Source organism: Palaemon carinicauda, unplaced genomic scaffold (genome assembly GCF_036898095.1).
Source record: "Palaemon carinicauda isolate YSFRI2023 unplaced genomic scaffold, ASM3689809v2 scaffold230, whole genome shotgun sequence".
NCBI lineage: Eukaryota > Metazoa > Arthropoda > Malacostraca > Decapoda > Palaemonidae > Palaemon > Palaemon carinicauda.
This window is the reverse complement of record NW_027169921.1, coordinates 101991-124348: the sequence shown is the minus strand read 5'-3', so window position 1 is coordinate 124348 and position 22358 is coordinate 101991. Positions and strand designations below refer to the sequence as shown.

General features: G+C 44.0%; 1 long non-coding RNA gene across 2 annotated transcripts in view; it reads right to left on the bottom strand.

Moving 5' to 3' along the window:
* Positions 1 to 473: 473 nt before the first annotated feature.
* The window catches only part of LOC137636108 (uncharacterized), a 61470-nt gene continuing 39585 nt past the window's right edge, over positions 474 to 22358 (bottom strand). For both annotated transcript variants that reach the window (XR_011042936.1, XR_011042937.1), the window contains 2 exons: positions 8536 to 8809; positions 474 to 1920 (listed from right to left, as the gene is read on the bottom strand). This is a non-coding gene — a long non-coding RNA (uncharacterized lncRNA). The remainder of the gene's footprint in view (positions 1921 to 8535; positions 8810 to 22358) is intronic.

Genomic DNA, 22358 nt, shown 5'->3' with positions numbered 1-22358 from the left:
CTAACACCACCTGTGCTGAAACAGGTCCAGATCCTCTACTTACCAACATTCGTAAACAAAATTCCAACTGGAAACACAACAACACTTGACTAAAAACTAAGTGATATACAACGGCTAAAGTACAATAGATTAAATAAAGGAAAAATTCCTTTTGATTTTATAGGAAGTAGGTTGGCCAGGACCACCATCCACCCGTAGAGACACTAGCGGTAGTTATTGGGTCCACTGACTGGCCAAAAAGTACTACATTGGATCCCTCTCTCTGTTTACGGCTAATTTTTTCTTTGCCTACACACACAATGAATAGTCTGGCCTATTCTATACACATTCTCCTGTCCTCATACACCTAACAACACTGAGATTACCAAAAAATTCTTCTCACTCAAAGGGTTAACTGCAGCACTGTAATTGTTCAGTGGCTACATTCCTCTTGGTAAGGGTAGAAGAGACTCTTTAGCTATGGTAAGCAGCTCTCCTAAGGGTGAGCGAGCTGGGTATATTCCTGGCATTCCATGCAGCTTTTTTCTCTGGTATATTTAGCAGTATTCATACCTTAGAAATGGTGCTATAAGGAGCATTTCACGGAGCGACACAGGTTGAGCCCAGAAATAATCATAACAACCCACAGAGGTGGTTTGTTTTTCCTATGAACATGTATATACTCCTCAGAGGAGACCATATCCACAACTAAAAACTACAAAGGGACTCTCATGAATGAATGAGATCTTGGCCACTGCTGCAGCAATACAATATCAAACCCTACAGTAATTATTAACGGGCAGAACACATTTACGGGACCTTAGCATAGTAACAAAAGTCCTTTTCCTATCACGTATGAAAGATAAAATAAGCGACACAAAATAATTAGAGAATTATCATAAATAAAAAATGGTGACCTGTACACCTACAATTATTCTTAAGCGAAATACAAACCAGATCATTTGTCTTTTGATTAAATTTATCATGAGATAAAATTGCTCCGACTTTATCAAAATATTCTTTCTCAGTTAAAAATCTTTTGCCATGACTAGAATGCAAAAATGAAAACAGAAACTTTCTACAATATATCAATTTAAATTTGTTTTTAAACAATAAATTCCACAAAAATGTAAACGTGTCCTGCCTATTAACAATATTATCAAAACACAGAAGGTCCTCAGCTTGCAAACTTTTGGAAATACGAACACAAATCCAAGTGAAATCAAATCTGATGTTGTATCAAATATTCGTAATGAAATACTGTAAAATGAACAACATTATATCATTTGATGCAGTAAGCAAAACAACATTTGCAACATGAAACCTGACTATTTGTTGACTTTTGCAGCTGAAAATCAAAGGCACGCAAGTTAGGTGATGCCTACCTCAGACCAAAATTTAACAAAACTTACAAACAGCTTCTTGAAACATGATATTTTAATTATAAAATAAATTTTTGAATATACTTACCCGGTGAATATATAATAGCCGCAGAGTTGCAGCTATTATATATTCACCGGCCAAGTTAAATATTTAAAACTATTAACTATTAAGTTTACAAGTTGAGGACTTTCTGTATTAACCTTAAAAAATAGTATAATATGAGGAACATGATGCCAATCATTTTCTAACACAGAGCAAAAAGTAAGGTAATTCACACAGAATTTTAGATGCTCTTTGTTAAATAAACACCTAATAGTTTTTAAACTATACCAAACTTTTTTAGTTTTCTTAAGATCAATATACTGTATACGATTGGTAAATACTGTACGGTACATCAATCTTAAGATGTGTAAATTAGCTCAAATCATTACAACCGAGTAGATCTAACTTCGTTGCATCTTTGGAGCATTGTCTTGAAAGAGAAAGTTCGTCGAAGTCTTCAGTCACAAGAGAGAGACAGTCCGTAAATGGGACTCAGACATCCTGAACAAAGGACTCCTGTAAAGGAAAATAAGGTTTTTTAGAAATGTTATAAGCTCTTAATAAGTTCAACAACACACACTCAAATAGCTCATCACTTTATCATAATAAAAACTATAGTTTAACAAAATAAAACATAATGATTTAAAAAAAAAAGAACTGAAGACCCTGAGTAACTAGAATGTTTTATATAACCCGTTTAACTGTTACTTGGGGCTTGCATTATTATACACTTATAGGTTAAATATATAATTTTATAATTTTATAATACTGTAGATTTTTTCATCACAAACAAATTGCTTCCGGTTAGCCTATTTTGAGGAAGCAAAAACCTCCAATCACTCTGCAGAGTTGACTTGTTGTCTCACAAATGCCTATACAGTAATCTCATTTCCCTAATATTATCTACAAATTTTCCTTCAACATTCTTCTTCTAATAAATAAATTCACCCATTTTTAACATTATTTGCCTCATAAATACTTTTCTAATAGGTCCCAGTTTGGGTGAAGCAGGGACTTAGGTGCTGATCACATGTATATATGATCAATTTCTAAGGCATTGTCACTGTCTCTTGTTTCTGTCATTCATGAACAGCCTTTACAAACCTTTAACAGGTTGGCCAAGGCACTAGCCACCCATTGAGGTAATAAAACTAGAGTTATTGGGTCCTTTGACTGACCAGATAATAACTACATTGGATTCCTCTCTGGTTACAGCTCAGTTTTCCTTTGCCTATATATTCACTGAATAGTTTGGCATATTCTTTACACATTCTCCTCTTTCCTCTTATGCCTGACGTGAGGCATAACTGAAAAATTCTTCTTCACTCAAGGGGTTAACTACTACAAATGTAATTGTTCAGTTTCTACTTTCCACTCGGTAAGCGTAGAAGAGACTCTTTGGCTATGTTTAGCTATGGCAAGCTGTTCTCTTAAGAGAGCACTCCAAAATCAAACCATTTTTCTCTACCCTCTGTACCATGGTCTTCCACTGTTTTGGGTTAGAGTTCTATTGCTTAAGGAACACTCAGGTACACTGTTCTATCTATTCATTTTCCTCAATGGGTTATTTTCCTTTTTGGAGACCTTGGCCTTATAGCATCCTGCTTTTCCATCTAGGGTTGTAGCTTAACTAGAAATGATAATAATATTGTAGCAGAACTTTGTCGGACACAGTTAGTTACAACAAATGTCCCCAGGCTTGATCCACTGTTTCTCTGATACCTTTAAGTCCCTTTGAGCTTCTCAAGTTTCTTGAATGCCAATATGGAAGAGAACTCAAGTCTGCAAATGGAGCAGATTGTACTGTAAAGCAGTATGCTACTAAAGCTAGGCTGCACAAACGGCACTGAGCTGATGCAATGCCACGAGCTATAGCAGCTCGTGACCTTGATCCATATAAACCTGATTCTGTTATTATGTATAGAGCTAGGGTCAACTGTCTAAGATTAAATGATAGGAAAAGGCATGAAGTAGAAGGAAGGGTAGAATGTAAACTGTGAGGGGCAGAGACTGAAGACCCTACCCATTTCATTCTTAGCTGTCCTGAGCTCAGCGACGAGAGAAGGAAAATAATAGAACTACAGCAGCCATACGAAGAGGAAAAAAAGGTATTAGGAAACATTCTGTTTAAGGAAGAAGGAATAGGGAAAAGAAACGAATATACATATCAGATGTGGAAAAAAAGAGAGATGAAAAATGATATTTTCATAATAAAATAAATTTTTGAACATACTTACCCTCTGGTTATATAAGAATGGCCAGCGTTCCCGACGCCTCGGCAGAACTATTTAAAAACTCGCGGCTGACGCAGGTATGTCAGGTGTACACTAGCACCCTGGTGGACTACAGGTAGAACTACTCCCACTTCCTCAGATTTTTCTTGCCCCTTGGTCTCTAGAGGGGAGGAGGGTGGGATTATAACTTACATAACCAGTGGGTAAGCCATGTTCAAAAATTTATTTTATTATGAAAATATCATTTTTAAACATAAAACTTACCCGCTGGTTATATAAGAATGGCTGATTGACATCCTTGGTGGCGGGTCCGAGACAGCAACTTGATTGAAAATTCACTTAATAGTTACACATAACTAATATAAGTGGTTCGTACCTGATAAGGCAACAGACTGCAATGGTTCTCTGCCTCATTCTGTCTGTTATCCTTAAAAGATCCAGCGGTCCACCCAGGGGGCTGAAGATCTCTAGGAGCTGTCAAACGGTGCCAAAACCTCTAACATGACAGGACCTCAACTAATACCCTTGTTCCGGGCGCTCTCAAGGAATAACATGACCACCTGACCAAATCATTAGATTGCGGAAGACTGTCGACCAGTCTACACATACAACCTTAAAAACAACAAAGTTCCAAGAGAAAGAAAAGCGTATTAGGGATTAGGGGAACGTTGTGGTAGATCCTTCACCTACTACCGCATTCGCAGCCACGAATGGACCCAAAGTGTAGCAGTCCTCGTAAAGAGTCTGAACATGTTTCAAGTAATGGGATGCAAATACAGACTTACTTCTCCAAAAAGTCGCTTCCATTATGCTTTGCAGAGAACGATTCTGTTTAAAAGCCACTGAAGTAGCCACTGCTCTTACTTCGTGAGCCTTCACCTTGAGCAGCCTAAGATCTGCCTCATTACACTATGAATGAGCTTCTCTAATTAAAAGCCTTATAAAAAAGGAAAGAGCATTTTCTGACATAGGCTGAGAGCGCCTCCGAGTTGCCTCTCAAGCTCCTTGTTCTTTCTAGATATATCCTTAAAGCTCTAACGGAACATAGCACTTTCTCTATCTCATCACCCACTAAGTCATAAAGATTAGTAATTTCAAAAGATTTTGGCCACGGCCAAGAAGGAAGTTCATTCTTGGCCAGAAAACCCTGCTGCAAAGAACATATTGCTTTTCCGTTTCTGAATCCAATCATCTTGCTGAAAGCATGGAGCTCACTGACCCTTTTAGGCGTTGCCAAGCTCACCAAGAAAAGGGTCTTCAAAGTCATATCTTTAAAAGTAGCAGAGTGCAGAGGCTCAAACCTGCCACTCATAAGGAATCTAAGTACCACATCCAAGTTCCAAGCTGGTGATACCTGATGACATCTCTTAGACGTTTCGAAAGACCTAAGTAGGTCTTGTAAATCTTTATTGTTGGAGAGATCCAGATTTCTATGTCTGAAAACAGTTGCCAGCATACTACTGTATCCTTTAATCGTCGGGACCGAGAAGTTATGCTTATTCCTCAGATCTAAAAGGAAGTCGGCAATCTATGCTATAGAGGTATTGGACGAAGAAACCGAGTTAGCTCTACACCATTCTCTGAATACCTCCCATTTGGATTGATATACTCTAATGGTAGAGGTCCTCCTTGCTCTTGCAATAGCCTTGGCTGCCTCCTTCGAAAAGCCTCTAGATCTTGCGAGTCTTTCGATAGTCTGAAGGCAGTCAGACGTAGAGCTCGGAGGTTTTGGTGATTTCTTGCCAAATGGGATTGTCTGAGAAGATCTGCTCTCAACGGGAGGCTTCTCAGCACGTCCACTACCCACTCCAGTATCTCCGGAAACCAGACTCTCGACGGCCAAAAAGGAGCAATTAGAGTCGTTCTGGTCTCCTTGTGAGATACGAACTTTTGCACTACTTTGTATAGGATCTTGAAGGGTGGGAACGCGTAAACATCCATGTGGGCCCAATCCAGCAGGAACGCGTCTATGTGAGCTGCCTTGGGATCTGGTACTGGAGAGCAATACGTTCCCAGTCTCTTTGTTTTGGAGGTTGCAAAGAGATCTATGAGAGGGTGACCCCATAATCGCCACAACTTCTTACAAACCTCCAAATGCAGCATCTATTCCATGGACAGAACTTGGTCCCTCCTGCTGAGCCTGTCCACACTCACATTCTTGGCTCCTTGAATGAATCGAGTCAATAAAAGAATCCTCCTTTCCTTTGCCCAGAGGAGTAGATTTCGCCAACTCGTACAGAGACTCCGAGTGGGTCCCCCCCCTCATTCGCTATGTACGCTAAGGCCGTGGTATTGTCTGAATTGACCTGTACCACCTTGTCCAGGACCAGGCCCTCGAATCCTTTGAGGGCTAAGTGCACCGCTAAGAGCTCCTTCTGATTGATATGAAGAGCCTTCTGTTCTTTTGTCCAACACCCTGAGATCTCTCTTCTTCCCAATGTTGCTCTCCACCCTGAATTTGAGGCGTCTGAGAACAACATGAGGTCTGGGTTACTCTGCTCCAACGATAGACCCTCGTTGAGTTTGTGAGCATTGCTCCACCATTGAAGATGTGATTTGATCGTATTCGTAACGGGAATACTCTCTTTGTCGAGACAGTCTCCCCTTTTCCAATGAGCATTGAGGTGGAATTGAAGCGGGCGCAGGTGCAACCTTACCAGAGATACAAACTTCTCTAGAGACGAGAGGGTTCCCAGAAGACTCATCCATTCCCTTACCATAGTGACTCTTTTCTCCATAAAGGCCTCCAGCCTTAGAAGGGCTGACTGAACTCTTGCAGGCGACGGAAAAGCCCGAAAATCCTGACTCCGAATCTCTATCCCCAAATAAAGGATCTTCTGGGATGGAGTCAACTGTGACTTCTTTGAACTCACTAGAAGTCCCAATTCTTTTGTCAAATCCATGGTCAACTGAAGGTCCTTCAAACAGCGCTCGACTGAGGGAGCTCTTATCAACCAATCGTCCAAGTACAGGGAGGCTCTGATGCCCCGAGTGCAGCATGCTCGCCACATTCATCATTAATTTTGTAAAAATCAGAGGAGCTGTGCAGAGGCCAAAACATAAAGCTCGAAACTGGAAGACCTTTTCCTTGTATACGAACCTCAGATAACGTTTGCAGCTTGGATGTATCGGAACATGAAAATAAGCGTCCTGGAGGTCCAATGATACCATCCAGTCGCCTTTCCTCACTGCTGCCAGCACAGTCTTCTGAGTCTCCATAGTGAATTTCGAGTTCTGGACGTAGCGGTTGAGGGCGCTCACATCCAGAACCGGTCTCCATTCCCCTGAACTCTTCAGAACTAGGAACAAGCGGTTATAAAACCCTGGAGACTCCAAATCCTGTACCCTTTCTACCGCTCTCTTTTTTAGTAGAAGCGACACTTGCAAGTGTATGGCCTGCCTCTTCGGTCCTCTCTTGTACTTGGGTGAAAGATCCACCGGATCTGCGACTAAAGGAGGCTTTAATACAAATGGAATTTTGTATCCTTCCTTTAAAAGACGTACCGACCAAGGATCCGCTCCCTTCTTCTCCCAGGCCTGCCAGTAGTTGTTCAGCCTGGCTCCCACTGCTTGAAGGGGAGAACCGTCAGACCCTGCCCCAGCTTGGCTTGGCTCCTCTTTTCCTTTGCTTTCTTGCCTCTGGCTTGAAAGTACTTCTCCCTGTAGATTTACCCCGAAAGGGCTGAGCAGAATGAGAATATGAAGCCCCTTCCTTAGTTCTACGAGAAGAGAAGGACGTAGGTAAAACCTTACTGGCTGTTTTAGTAACCAAATCCTGAGTAGACTCCACAGAACGGGACAAACTACGTCTAATCCTTTCTTTCCTAATTCTATCTTTCTCTAATTTCTGAGTATAACGCTCGTAAGCTACCCACTGACTTTCCATTAACGAAGAACATTCTTCACACGGATCCCCATCAGCACACGATTTCCCTCTACATTTAACACAAATTGTGTGCGGATCAACAGAACCTTTAGGAAGTCGAGTCTGACAACCTTTACTACACTTCCAATATAAAGGGGAGGGGTCAGCCATATTGAAAAGTGACAAGAGAAAATTAAACAATAACAAAGGTCAAAATAACTAAATAACCTCACAATAATAAGATTTCAAGAATATTTGAAAAGGAAAACACCAAAGCGAAAGCCAACAAAAACACAAAGACAGAATACATCACCAAATAAACCGTCCAAGTGAATGTAAACAGCGAGTGAATTTTCAACGTTCTGATCAGTACGACCGGCAGGAAAAATCTGAGGAAGTGGGAGTAATTCTACCTGTAGTCCACCAGGGTGCTAGTGTACACCTGACATACCTCCGTTAGCCGCGAGTTTTTAAATAGTTCTGCCGAGGCGTCGGGAACGCTAGCCATTCTTATATAACCAGCGGGTAAGTTTTATGTTTAAAATAAAAGAATTAGAATAGAGAAGACAATTAAGGAGGTGCCGAAGAAAAGGCAAATCCCTCCGCCCAGCAACGGAACGGATCACCTCCAAATTTTCATGGTTTCGTACGATGACTAAAATCTGTCCATTGTTAGAATTTGGTGAAAATTCAATGTGTCAATTTCTTTAGACATAATCTTTAAAATTGTGAAAAATGCAAATCCAGATCTAAAATCTGGATCCGGTACCGGATCATCTCCAATAGTTGATGAAGTTATCAATGGCCTAAGTTCTATCTGGGGAGAAAATTTTGTTAAAATCCATCCAGTGGATTTGACGTAATCCTGTCCACAGACAAATAAATAAATAAATAAACCGACTCAATTTCATTACATCATTGGCGGAGGTAATAAGTGAGTAAAGAGCTTGCTCATACAAATGACGAGAGTTTGTATTTGTGTAGGAACAGATTGATAACAATATCATAATTCCAGTTATATCAATGCCTTACCTTCACATGTTCAGAATCTAGAAGACGAAAAGACTTGGATACACGCTGATGTACGCCTACACCTCATTCTTCGTTTCGTTCGTTCCATACTGCCCGGAGCTGGTCTCTGGGTGGGGCTCGTAGACTATAAGTCATACCCCCTTACATGTTTGTGACCAAAATGGTCACCATTGCAAAGTATCTCTGCATCTTGTCTCTGAGGACCAAACTCCAGGTCACAAGTTGGAGCCGGAATGAATCCTATTCTTCGGACTTTCGATTTCAGCTGGTCAGCCTGGAATGAAATACAGTATCAGATTAAGGGCATTTCAATCTCTTGCTATCTCAAAGGTTAATACGATAGTCTTACTAATTAATCAAAATCTATAAAATCTATTAACTATTCTTTTTAATGGTCTACTAAATATCTGCTATGCTACACTTCACAATAAATGTAGGTAAAGTCATCTTTCTCTAAAATCAAAATTATATTGAAACAAATTATATGATGACAACCCTCAATAAGTTCTACTTGAGACTAGAACATCTGTATTATCTAAATCACTTAAATATCTGATTAAATTCAACATGTGGGCTGTCGCAAGTCTTTTTTTTTATATAAAAATACTATAACCCAACAATTGGACACAACCAGGGCCAGGCAATGGTTCCTGATGACTCAGTAAGTAGACCTATATGCTCCCCAAATCCCCTATCCTTAGCTCACAAGAAACTATCAAGCTTGAGCGAGTCTTGAACCCCAGTCCAACAGACAGTTTGTTACCCATAAGCTACCGCAACCCTAGCAGTGGATTCAATCTAAAATGCTACCTTTAGAATCCTATCAAGAACAAAATTAGAATTATAATGGTTTATCAAAGGAGAAGGCAGAAGAGATGAGAAGTAACTGCTATTATTCTGAGATTGTCATACCCATCATAATCTAACACAAGCGTGAGAGCCTTCGATTAAAAGTTTGACTTTGCGAATATGGCCCTGATTACGTTCTTGAATATTGACTAATATTATTGTTATTATCCTTACTTGCTAAACTACAACACTAGTTGAAAACTCAGGATACTATAAGGCCAAGGGGTCCATGGGGAAAATAGCCTAGTAAGGAAATAAAGACACAGATAGAATAGTGTCCCTGAGTGTACCCTAAGACAGAGAACTCTAACCCCAGACAGTGGAACACCATGGTACAGAGGCTATGGCACTAACCAAGAGAAGGGAACATTGTTTTGATTTTGGAGTGTCCTCCTAGAGGAGGTGCTTACCATAGCTAAAGAGTTTTTACCCTTACCAAGAGAAAATTAGCCAATGAATGACTACAGTGCAGAAGTTAACCCTTTGAGTGATGAATTGTTCAGCTATCATAGTGTTCTAAGGTGTATGAGGAAAGAGGAAAATTTGTAAAGAATAGGCCAGACTATTAGGTGAATGTGTAGGCAAAGGAAATATGACACATAATCAGAGAGGGGTCCAAGGTACAGTAGTACTATCTGGCCAGGCTAAGGACCCAACAACTCTCTGGCGGTAATATCTCGCCAAACTGTTTTCAACATTGTCAGAATTTTCTCAATCTTGAATTCTCTGGCGGTAATATCTCGCCAAACCGTTTTCAACATTGTCAGAATTTTCTCAATCTTGAATTGGTGAAATCACTTGAACAAACTTTTCCAAAAAAAAAATATATATCTTTCCTAATTACATTGAGTCATCAAGTTCAAGCTAAACTAAGATTAAAGTCTACAATAAGATTTTTGCGAAAATATTTCACTCATTCATCTTATACAGTATAAATATTACACAATTTTACGGTAAAAGAGCTTCAAAAGTTCTAATAAGCAGCGAATGTTTTTATGTTGAACAGATTGATATAAGTCTCTCCTCTTAGTTTATGAAGGACAGATCTATTTTAACACTGATACTGACCCTGAAGTTACTTTATATTGATTATTAATCACTTCTCATGTAGTTAATTTGTTTCCTTTCCTCATTTGGCTATTTATTCCTATAGGAGCCCTTGGGCTTATAGCATCCTGCTTTTCCAACTAGGGTTGTAGCTTAACTAATAAGAATAACAATAATAATCATATTTCAAACCACCTCTGAAGACGAATTAATAAACATGATAAAGACAGTAGAAATATTCTCAATATTTCCAGACTCCAAAGATGAAACTTAACAGCCCTTAAGTGCAAACTTCTCCCTTGGGATAAAATGTGTGTCCATCATTTTATGCAGACTTTTAGCTTTGTTTCCTCTGCCCAGGGGGTTATAAAAGACCTGCATTTATTTATTTATTTATCTATCTGTTTGTTTGTCTGTTAGCAGGAATACGGCAAAACCTCCTGCGGGATTATCATCTATTTTAACAGCGGATAGGAAGAACCCCTTTGCTTTTGGAAGTAATCCCGATCAAGATTGTGACTAACAACGGATAGGTTCCATGTCCTGGAACGGATAGGTATTTTGCTCTGGAAGACCCCATTAGATTCTGGAGGTGATACAGATGAAGATCGCAATTCTAGTTATTGCTGTTATTAAAATACAGTAGAATCATTCACGGTCAACAGATGAAGAAGGGAAAGCTCAATCTGTAGACTTGAGTCAAATGTTAACAATCTTCATTGACGGAGACCTAAAATGTCTGAATGCTCTTTCTACTTGTTTCAAATGCATTTAGAATGTTGTCATCTACTGTAGATATTTACAACAAAGTTTAACCATTACACCTAACAAGACTAACCAGTTGGGGAACAAAATATTAGGCTTAATTTATAGAAGATCCTCAACTTACAAACTTAATAGGTTCCAAGAAGCTGTTTGCAAGTCAAATTTTGTTACCCAACTCCCATACCTATAATTTCCAGTTACAAAAGTCAACAAATAGTAGGATTTCATATGAAATAGATATCATGTTATTACAAATGTCATTTTTCTTACTGTATTAAAATGATATTTTCATTAATAAAATAAATTTTTGAACATACTTACCCGGTAGTTATATATATAGCTTACGTCCCCGACGTTAACAGCAGAAAATTTGAAACTCGCACCAACCGCCAGTTGGATAGCCAGGTGTACCACCCCTGCACCCTAGCAAGGTACCTGGAAACCATTCCAGTGACCCTCATATATTCCATGCCTCTAGTCTCTTAGAGGGGAGGAGGGTGGGACTAAAATTATATATAACTACCGGTTAAGTATGTTCAAAAATTTATTTTATTAATGAAAATATAATTTTTAAACACAAGACTTACCCGGTAGTTATATATATAGCTGATCAACACCTTTGGTGGAGGGTTAGAGACAGCTAGCATATCGGGAATTCTACTTAAAGAGTTAATTAAAACAAAACTTGAGGGTTCGTACCTGATAAGGAAGCTGACTTCAATGATACTCTGCCTCATTATGTCTGCTAGCCTTATGAGATCCAGCGATCCTCCCAGGAGGCTGAAGATCTCGAAGGGACTGTCAAACCGGTGTCAAAACCTCATCATGACAGAACCTCCTCCAATAACCAGTTCCGGGTGCTCTCAAGGAACAAACTTGACCACCTGACAAAATCAATAATTGTGGAAGACTGACACAATCTCCACAAACAACCATAAAAAACAATTAAAAGTACCAAGAGAAGAAAAGGTTATTGGGATTATGGGAACATAGTGGTGGATCCTTCACTCACTATTGCACTCGCTGCTACGAATGGACCCAGAGTGTAACGGTCCTCGTAACAAGTCTGAACACCTTTCAAATAATATGACGCAAACACAGATTTGCTCCTCCAGAAGGTTGTGTCCATTATGCTTTGTAGAGATCTATTCTGCCTGAATGCTGCCGACGTTGCCACTGCTCTGACTTCATGAGTCTTGACCTTTAAAAGTCCAAGGTCTGATTCATTACAATGAATATGAGCTTCCTTAATCAAAAGCCTGACAAAATATGACAAGGCATTTTTAGACATCTGTAAAGAGGGCTTTTTTACTGAACACCACAAAGATTCAGACTTGCCTCGTAAATCTTTTGTTCTCTCCAAGTAGCATCTCAGAGCTCTAACTGGGCACAAGACTCCTTCTTCCTCATCTCCAACCAGATCCGTAAGATTTGGAATCTCGAATGCTTTAGCCCAAGGCTGAGAAGGGCGTTCGTTTTTGGCAAGAAAGCCTAACTGTAAGGAACAGACAGCTTTACCATTACGAAATCCAATGTTTTTGCTAAACGCATGAATCTCACTCACTCTTTTGGCTGTTGCAAGACTGACCAAAAATAAAGTCTTCATAGTGAGGTCTTTCAAGAAAGTTGAACCCAGTGGCTCAAACCTGTCGCTCATAAGATACTTCAAAACAATATCCAAATTCCAGGCTGGAGAATCTTGGTTCCGTCGTTTTGAAGCCTCGAAAGACTTGAGAAGTTCTTGCAGATCCTTATTGCTAGAGAGGTCAAGGTTCCTATGCCTAAACACAGTAGCTACCATACTCTTATAGCCTTTAATAGTAGAGGAGGAGAAATTGCACTTCCTTCGAAGATATAGCAGGAAATCCGCAATTTGAGCTACAGAGGTACTGGATGAGGAAAGAGAGTTGATTCTACACCACTCTCTGAAAACCTGCCACTTAGATTGATAAACTTTGATGGTCAAAGTCCTTCTTGCTCTTGCAATAGCTTGAGCTGCCTCCTTCGAAAAGCCTCTAGATCTAGCGAGTCTTTCGATAGTCTGAAAGCAGTCAGCTGAAGAGCGTGGAGATTTTGATGCAATCTTTCCAAGTGGGGTTGTCTGAGTAGATCTACTCTTAAAGGAAGAATTCTTGGGGTGTCTATCACCCATTCCAGTACCTCTGTAAACCATTCTCTTGACGGCCAATAAGGAGCCACTAGGGTCATCCTGGTTCCTTTGGATGTCACAAATTTCTGTACTACTTTGTACAGGATCTTGTAAGGTGGGAAGGCGTACAGATCTAGATGGGACCAGTCCAACAGAAAAGCGTCTATGTGGACTGCTTCTGGATCCGGAACAGGGGAGCAATATGCCTCTAACCTCTTCGTCTTCGAGGTTGCGAAAAGATCTATGTAAGGGCAACCCCAAAGATGCCACAGGCTCTTGCACACATGAAGGTTGAGGGTCCACTCTGTTGGAAGGATCTGATTTCGTCTGCTGAGACTGTCAGCCATTACGTTTTTCTCCCCTTGAATGAATCTTGTCAGAAGTATAACGTTCCTCTCTCTTGCCCACACCAGGAGATTCTTTGACGTCTCGTACAGAGATATCGAGTGTGTTCCCCCTTGCTTTGAGATGTAGACCAATGCTGTCGTGTTGTCCGCTTTGACCTGAACCACTTTGTTGGTGACTAATTCCTCGAAACTTTTGAGGGCTAAAAAAAACTGCCAACAACTCCTTGTGGTTTATATGCAAGGATTTCTGGGTCTCTGACCATAGTCTTGAGACTTCTAACTTGTTTAGGGTTGCTCCCCATCCTGTGTCCGAGGCGTCGGAGCATAACACAAGGTCTGGGCTCTTTATTGATACAGTAAGTCGAGACCTTCCTGGAATTTGTGTGGTTCTTCCCACCACCAAAGGCAGTCTTTGATGGGGTTCGTGATAGGAATGGACATCGTTTCTAAGTCCCTCTCCTTGTCCCAATGGCTGTTGAGATGGAACTGGAGAGGACGAAGATTCAGTCTTCCCAGTGGGACGAATTGTTCCAAGGAGGAGAGGGTTCCTACCAGACTCATCCATTTCCTTGCTGAACATACTTTCTTGCTTTGAAACGATCTTAGTTTCAACTTGGCTTGCTCTATCCTTGAGGGAGACGGAAAAGCGTGAAAAATCTGACTCCGTATCGTCAACCCAAAATATAAAATCTCTTGAGATGGAACCAAGAGAGACTTTTCCTTGTTTACAAGGAGACCCAGTTCTTTCGCAAGGTCCAAGGTTGTCTGAAGATCCTTCAGGCAGTGATCGTAAGAGTGCGCTCTGAGAAGCCAGTCGTCGAGATACAGGGAGGCTCTTATGCCCCTTGAATGGAGGATCTTTGCTACATTCAGCATGAGCTTCGTAAAGAATCTGAGGTGCTGTGCAAAGACCGAAGCATAGGGCTCTGAATTGGAAGACATCTCCCATGAAAACGAACCTTAGGTAGGATCTGAAGCTCGGATGGATAGGGATGTGGAAGTAGCGTCCTGAAGGTCTAATGAGACCATCCAGTCGTCCCTCCTTACTACTGCTAGCACTGACTTCGAAGTTTCCATGGTGAACTTCGTTTTGATGATGAACTTGTTCAGCGCACTCACGTCGTCCAGAACTGGACGCCATCCTCCCGAGTTCTTGGGTACCAGGAATAGACGGTTGTAGAAACCCAGAGAACAAATATCCTGAACCTTCTCTATGGCCCCCTTTTCTAACATAAGAGACACTTGGTTCGATAGAGCTTGTCTCTTTGCCTCCTCTCTCTATCTGGGAGAGAAATCCACGGGAACTAAGACCAGAGGAGGGCTCCCTAGAAAGGGGATCTTGTAGCCCTCCTTCAAGATCTGAATAGACCACTGATCTGCTCCTCTCTTCTCCCACGCTTGCCAGAATTTGAGTAGTCTAGCACCTACTGCCTGAAGGCGAAAGCAGTCAGACTCTGCTTCGCCCTGCTCTGAAGCCTCTTCTCTTACTCCTTCTAGCATCAGGTCTGGAACTACCCCTGCTGGAAGATCTCCCTCGAAAGGGCTGGGAAAACTTGGGAAAAGTATCTTCCTTAGGCTTGCGGCTGGTAAAAGAGGGAGGAAGAGCCTTTCTAGCAGACTTGGAGACAAGATCCTGAGTAGCCTTCTGAGCTAAAGCTGCAGAAATCTCCCTGATAAGCTCTTGTGGGAACAGCAATGGAGAAAGAGGCGCATACAAAAGTTCGGACTTCTGGAAGGGAGTAACCCCCGGCGAAAGAAAAGAGCAAAGTTGATCTCTTTTCTTAAGAATGCCTGCAGAAAAAAAAGAGCTGCAAGTTCGTTAGAGCCATCCCTCAAGGCTTTGTCCATGCACAACATCAAATGGACCAGGGCAGAGGTATCCCCCACTTTAAAAGTCTCAACTTTTTTACCCAAAGCCCCAAGTGTCCAGTCTAAAAAGTTAAAAACTTCAAAGGCTCGAAAAATTCCCTTGAGAAGGTGGTCCATCTCTGAAGTAGACCAAAAATCTTGGTCTTTCTCATGGCCGACCGACGAGGAGCGTCTACGAGGCTTGAGAAATCTCCCTGGGCAGAGGCAGGAATCCCCAAGCCGAGAACTTCTCCTGTCTCGTACCAGATGCTCGACCTCGAAGCAAGTCTAGCTGGAGGAAAGGATAAAGCCGTCTTTCCTAAGGCCTTCTTAGACTGTAACCAGTCACCCATCAATTTAAGAGCTCTCTTAGACGAGCGCGACAATACCATCTTACTAAAGCGGGCTTTCTTAGAGGCTTTCCGGAGAGTAAACTCAGACGGAAGCGAGCGCGGAGCTACAGGCACAAAAAGTCTGAAAACTCTTCCGTAAAAACTTTCATTAGTTTTTCAGATCGGCAGAATGACGGAAAGAAACAGAGTCCTCGTCTTCTGAAACGTCATCGAACTCCATAGGAGAAAGCTGGCCTTCTACTTCCTTCTCTTGCAACGTTCCTTCGGGAGCAGTAGGGTTAAGAGCAGTTTCTTTTTCAGAAAAATCCTGAGTGCCAACCGCAATAGAAATAGGCTCATTGCGAATAGAATCAGGCAGCAGAGTCGTGTGCGGCTCATCCGAACGCTCGCGATCAGCTCGATCGGAGACAAGAAGTTCCTGTACATGAACTGTATTGATGTCTTGAAAAGGATGAGCCTTCTCATCGTAATCCAAACTAACATCCGAAATATGAGAAGGGATAGGACGTTCAGGATCATATTCAGGAACACGCTTGCCATCAACTTCTGACAAGCGTTCAGTACTACGAACCTCTTGTTGTTCAGCGACTCGTTCAACTGTTATCCTTCCGGAAACACGACCTGAAGGACGCTCACTAAAATAATTGGCAGAGAGAGAAACTTCCTGAATTATAGGACGTTTGGCAGCCTGCTTGTAAGGACGTTCGGTAGCCTGTTTGCAAGGACATTTGGCAGCCTGTTCCGAAGGAGGATCGGCAGCCTGTTCCGTAGGAAGTCCAGGATCCTGAATCGAAGGACGTTCGAAAGACTTATCCAAAGAACGAACATAAGCCTGTTTAACACGGCGTTCGGTAATACGTTTGCAAGGATGTTCAATAACCTGTTTAACAGGACGTCCGACGTCTTTCTTAGAAGAACGCACGAGCACACTGTCTGAAGGAAAGAACTCCTTGCTCTTGAAAGAACGTTCGCGTTCAATAAAAGAACTGTGGACTGCGGACTTAGGAGAACGATCACGATCACTTCCTAAGGGACGTTCATAGCGGCTAGCAGGAAGCTTAGAACCCCGATTACGAGGGCGTTTGGGAACACATCCTAGTTCGCTGCTCCGATCACGACCAAAACCGTCCACGTGCGCTGAAATGAGATTTGTCGCTACGCTGGTATGATTGCATAAAGGACAAGAGCCTGCTTTGCATGTCTTGAAGAATGACAAAGTTAGGATCCGAACGTTGTGAAATCGGTGATGAAATCACAATGTTCTAATCATCGCTAAACGGAACAGAGCGCCTAGAAGGCGAAAACCAGTCTGAGGGCTGCTTGGGAGCTTGGAATGAGGTAAAGCCTGGTCCTGAGTGCACAGAATGATCCTTGGAAACGTCCAGCGTTCTATAAGGACGTTTAATCGGGGGACTTTCAAAAGGCTCTGAAGTATCCCAGTGACTACATCCAGGTTTTGAACCAGCAGGACGTCGATAGGCCTTATCATAGGTCCTCTTAAGAGGTCTAGAAGCGAGCTTCCAGCCTCTTTTACGCAAGAGGTCATCCGAAGACGAAGAAAAACACTTAACCTCACCTTTCCAATGGTGAGGGCAAACGTCCTGGGAGGCGCCCACAGGTACGTTCGAGGGGACGTCTGCTCGTTTGTTAAAGCCTCTCGTCTCCTTTCGCCTTTACAGACACGAGCAGGCGCACCCTCCACTGCACTTAACTTCACTTCACTGCACTTGCACTTTCACCTTTTAATAGTTGCACATCGGACATCAACTATGTCCTGTCCGCAGCCAAAGATGACAAATTCGTAGATAATTTGTATTTTTCCTAACTATACAAACCTTAGCTATTTACATGGGGGCAATTACTTCGGCGTAGCTGAATGACGAGCCATAAAAGTTTTAATGAGGGTTTACTACCCCGCCGCTAATTAGCGGGGAGTAGGGAGGGGTAGCTAGCTACCCCCCCTCACACACACCGGTGAATGCTTCACTTTGCTTAGAGGTAGGACTTATCTTGGGGGACAGGGCTGGCGGGCACATATGTGCAAATAGCTAAGGTTTATATAATTAGGAAAAATACAAATTATCTACGAATTTGTCATTTGTTCCGTAACTGAAATACAAACCACGCTATTTACATGGGGTGACTTAACCCTTAGGAAGGGCGGTAAGTACCCTCCCATATTGGCTTTGGCTTGCCCGGGGACACCAAACTCGAGTGTGTAGGAACTCAAGAAGTAAGGGGTCCCTGCTCCTCGCTGACAGCTGTGAAACTGCTGCGGCCTACGTAAGCTGTGTGTAAAGGTGAGAAGTGACTCGTCCTAGGAAGTTGACCTGGAGTTCTTTAGATGGAAATCTAGGCTAGGACTCTCCCAATACCACCTCGTCAGGGTATGGGGACATGACAGTATTACATCTTAATACTAGGAACACAAGGGAGCATAGCGTACCTGCAGAGGTTCAAGATCCTGTTGAGTACACTCCTCATCAGACAGAACGGGGGAAAGGCGTACACATCGACGTTGTCCCACCGTTGTTGGAAGGCATCCTGCCAGAGAGCCTTGGGGTCCGGGACCGGGGAGCAGTACAGCGGGAGCTTGGTGTTCAGCGCCGTAGCGAACAGATCCACCGTCGGGGAACCCCACAAAGTCAGGACTTTGTTGGCTATCTGAGGATCCAAAGACCACTCGGTACTCACTATCTGTGTCGCTCTGCTCAGACTGTCGGCGAGCACATTCCTTTTGCCTGGAATGAAGCGAGCTGCTAGTGAAATTGAGTGGACCTCGGACCATCTCAGGATCTCTACTGCAAGATGGGATAGCTGTTCTGAAAAGGTACCTCCCTGCTTGTTGATATAAGCCACTACCGTGGTGTTGTCGCTCATCACCACCACAGAGTGGCCCGCCAGGACTTGGTGGAACTTCTGAAGTGCCAGAAACACGGCCTTCATTTCTAGCAGGTTTATGTGAAGGTACTTTTCTGATTCTGACCACAGGCCTGAGGTCCTGTGGTTCAGAACGTGGGCTCCCCACCCTTTGTTTGATGCGTCCGAAAACAGCATCAAATCTGGGGGGGAGGAGAAGATCCACTCCCTTTCGTAGGTTCTCATCCGCCACCCACCACCGGAGATCCGTCCGTTCCGCAGTGCCCATAGGGATCAAAGTGTCTGGGGAGTCGTGGCCTTGACTCCACCGGGACTTGAGTCGCCACTGGAGAGATCTCATTCTGAGGCGACCGTTGGGAACGAGACGGGTCAGGGAGGAGAGGTGGCCGAGGAGACGAAGCCACGATTGGGCTGGGAGTTCTTCTCGATTGAGGAAAGGTCTCGCAACCTTCCTCAGCCTTGCTATCCTGTCGTCTGATGGGAAGGCTTTGTGGAGATTGGTGTCTATGATCATGCCTAGATATACCAGTTTCTGAGAGGGCTGCAGGGAGGATTTCTCGAGATTTACCACGATCCCTAGATCCTGGCAAACTTCGAGGAGCTTGTCTTGGTGGCGAAGAAGGGTTGCCACCGAGTCCGCTAGGATCAGCCAGTCGTCCAGATAACGAAGGAGACGGATGCCGATCCTGTGAGCCCACGAAGAGATGAGGGTGAATACTCTGGTGAACACCTGAGGGGCTGTGGAGAGACCGAAGCACAGCACCTTGAACTGGTAGATCTTGTTGTCTAGGCAGAATCTTAGGTACTTCCTTGAAGACGGATGGATTGGGATCTGGAAGTACGCGTCCTTCAGGTCCAGTGTACACATGAAGTCTAGTGGTCTCACCGCAAGTCTGACCATGTCTGCCGTCTCCACACTGAACGGAGTCTGCTTGACAAACCCGTTCAGGGTTGAGAGGTCGATGACTGGTCTCCAGCCTCCAGACGCCTTTCTCACAAGAAAGAGTCGACTGTAGAAGCCTGGGGACCCGTCTACAACCTCATAGAGAGCGTCCTTCTTCAACACGGTCTGGACTTCTGCCCGAAGGGCTTGCCCTTTTGCCGATCCCATGGCAAAAGACCTCAACGACACTGGATTCGCTGTCAGGGGAGGTAGAGAGGCTGTGAACGGGACGCGATAACCTAGAGTGATCACAGAGATCGTTCAGGCATCTGACCCGAGTTGCTGCCACCTTGTCGCGCAACTCTGTAGGCATCCCCCCACTGGTGGACATGCAGGGGGATTGCCAACCCTAGCGTTTTCGGCCTCGGCTGTTACCTTTAGGGTTCTTGCCTCCCCCTGGAGGACTTCTTGCTCCTTCTGCTCTTGGCAGGAAAGGGCTTATTATTATTATTATTATTATTATTAAATGCTAAGCTACAACCCTAGTTGGAAAAGCAGGATACTATAAGCCCAGGGGCCCCAACAGGGAAAATAGCCCAGTGAGGAAAGGAAATAAAGAAAAGTAAAATATTTTAAGTACAGCAACAACATCAAAATAAATATTTCCTATAAAAACTATAAAAAAAACTTTAGCAAAACAAGAGGAAGAAAAACTAGATAGAAGTGTGCCCGAGTGTACCCTCAAGCACGAGAACTCTAACCCAAGACAGTGGAAGACCATGGTACAGAGGTTATGGCACTGCCCAAGACTAGAGAACAATGGTTTGATTTTGGAGTGTCCTTCTCCTAGAAGAGCTGCTTACCATAGCTGAAGAGTCTCTTCTACCCTTACCAAGAGGAAAGTAGCTACTGAACAATTACAGTGCAGTAGTTAACCCCTTGTGTGAAAAAGAATTGTTTGGCAATCTCAGTGTTGTCAGGTGTATGAGGACAGAGGAGAATCTGTAAAGAATAGGCCAGACTATTCGGTGTCTTTGTAGGCAAAGGGAAAGAACCGTAACCAGAGAGAAGGGTCCTATGTAGTAGGCCTACTGTCTGGCCAGTTAAAGGACCCCATAATGCTCTAGCGGTAGTATCTCAACGGGCGGTTGGTGCCCAGGCCAACCTACTACCTAGACACCTTTGGCTTCGCTGCAGTAGTCTTCTTCGTGTTCTTAGCTGGACGGGGCTGCTGAACCGCTGGAGGTTTGTAGGGCCTCGATGTCAGGGCCCTGTGGATGAGGGAATCCTGGTTGGATTTCCTCCACCTCTCAGCGGTGAGCTCTACGTCCTTAGGCTCAAACAGACTCTTACCGAACACGGAAGAGTGTCTGAGCCTGCTAACCTTCGAACTGGGGACCTTCTGGTGGAACCTCTTGGCCACAGCGTCCCGACGTTTGAGAATCGTATTGGCCCACAAGCTTGAGACTTGGTGGGCCAGAAACTCAATGGTCCGTGTGCTTGAGAGTAAGAAAGTCTCCAGCGCCTTCCTGGAGCTTTCTTTGGAGAGGTCTTCGGACCGCACCAGGATGCCCAGAGACCCCAGCCAGATGTCGAGCCACGAAGTTGCCTGCATGGCACACTTGGTGACTTTCTCCTGGCTTAAGATCTCAGTGGCAGAGAAAGGCACGTGCCAGTTGGAGAGTCTCTCAAGAGGGACTCCCCCTGTGAGTTCTTCCACAGAGTGGTGCAACGGAAGACTCAGACAAGACTCCTCAAGGATCTCGAAGTACCTCCTCTGATGGACTCGAGGAGGAGGGAGGAGCTTGTTACCGGTACTCGATCTGCTGGAGGAGGCAAGCTCAGAGAGCTGGCCCTCGACCTTGTCCCTGGCACTCTTCATCCCCTGAGACCAGGGCAAAGCTGCACTGGCCCTAGAGGGTTTCTGGGGGCCATAGATGCGGTCCAGGACCGTGTCCTTACCTTCACGAGGGGGAATCTCAGGGTCTGGGATCCCATTGAGGGAGGGTCAGGACTTGCCAGAAAACATGTTCTGACTCCTGGTGCTCTCCTCCTGAAGGACTGGCAGCTAAGTCTCCCGTCCACAGTGGCTCTTCCTGGGGGGACACGTGGACATCCTCAGCGGCTCTAGACGGTTCCTCCCTGATCCTTGCTGATGATTTGGGAATCGTCTTAGAGTCCTTAGGCTCCCTCCTGGGAGGGATACAGGACTCGAGCAACGAAGGGGGCAGGCTCTTCTCCACCCCTGGACGAAACGACTTCTCAGGGAGAGGCGGCGCTTCCCCCATTGGTGCGATGGGGGAATGGTCCGGCTAATCCGACTCTCCTGAGGATGGGTAGTCCTCATCCGCAGGGGAGGGAGAGAAAGTCTGGGGGGGAGAAGGAGCCTTGCGCAAGGACCTGCGAGGAGACAAAATAGGCCTCGGAGGAGTTTCCACGGGAGAGACTCCTCTCTTCCCCTTCAGGGGGGAGGAAGCTGCCGCTGGTTTGTGACCCCCGTCAGAGAGGGCGGGCTTAATCGCCTGCACAAGAGCTCTGACTAGGGTGCCGAACCAGGGCTGCTGGCTGACAGTCACGCTGTCAGACACCCCCTCTGGAGGGAAGGGGATTGTGCGATCCCTAGGAGGAGTCGACAAATGTGGGTTCGCCTGTGGGGCTGAAAGGAAAGTGTCCCAAGACCTGTCCGGGAAACGCCCCTCCTC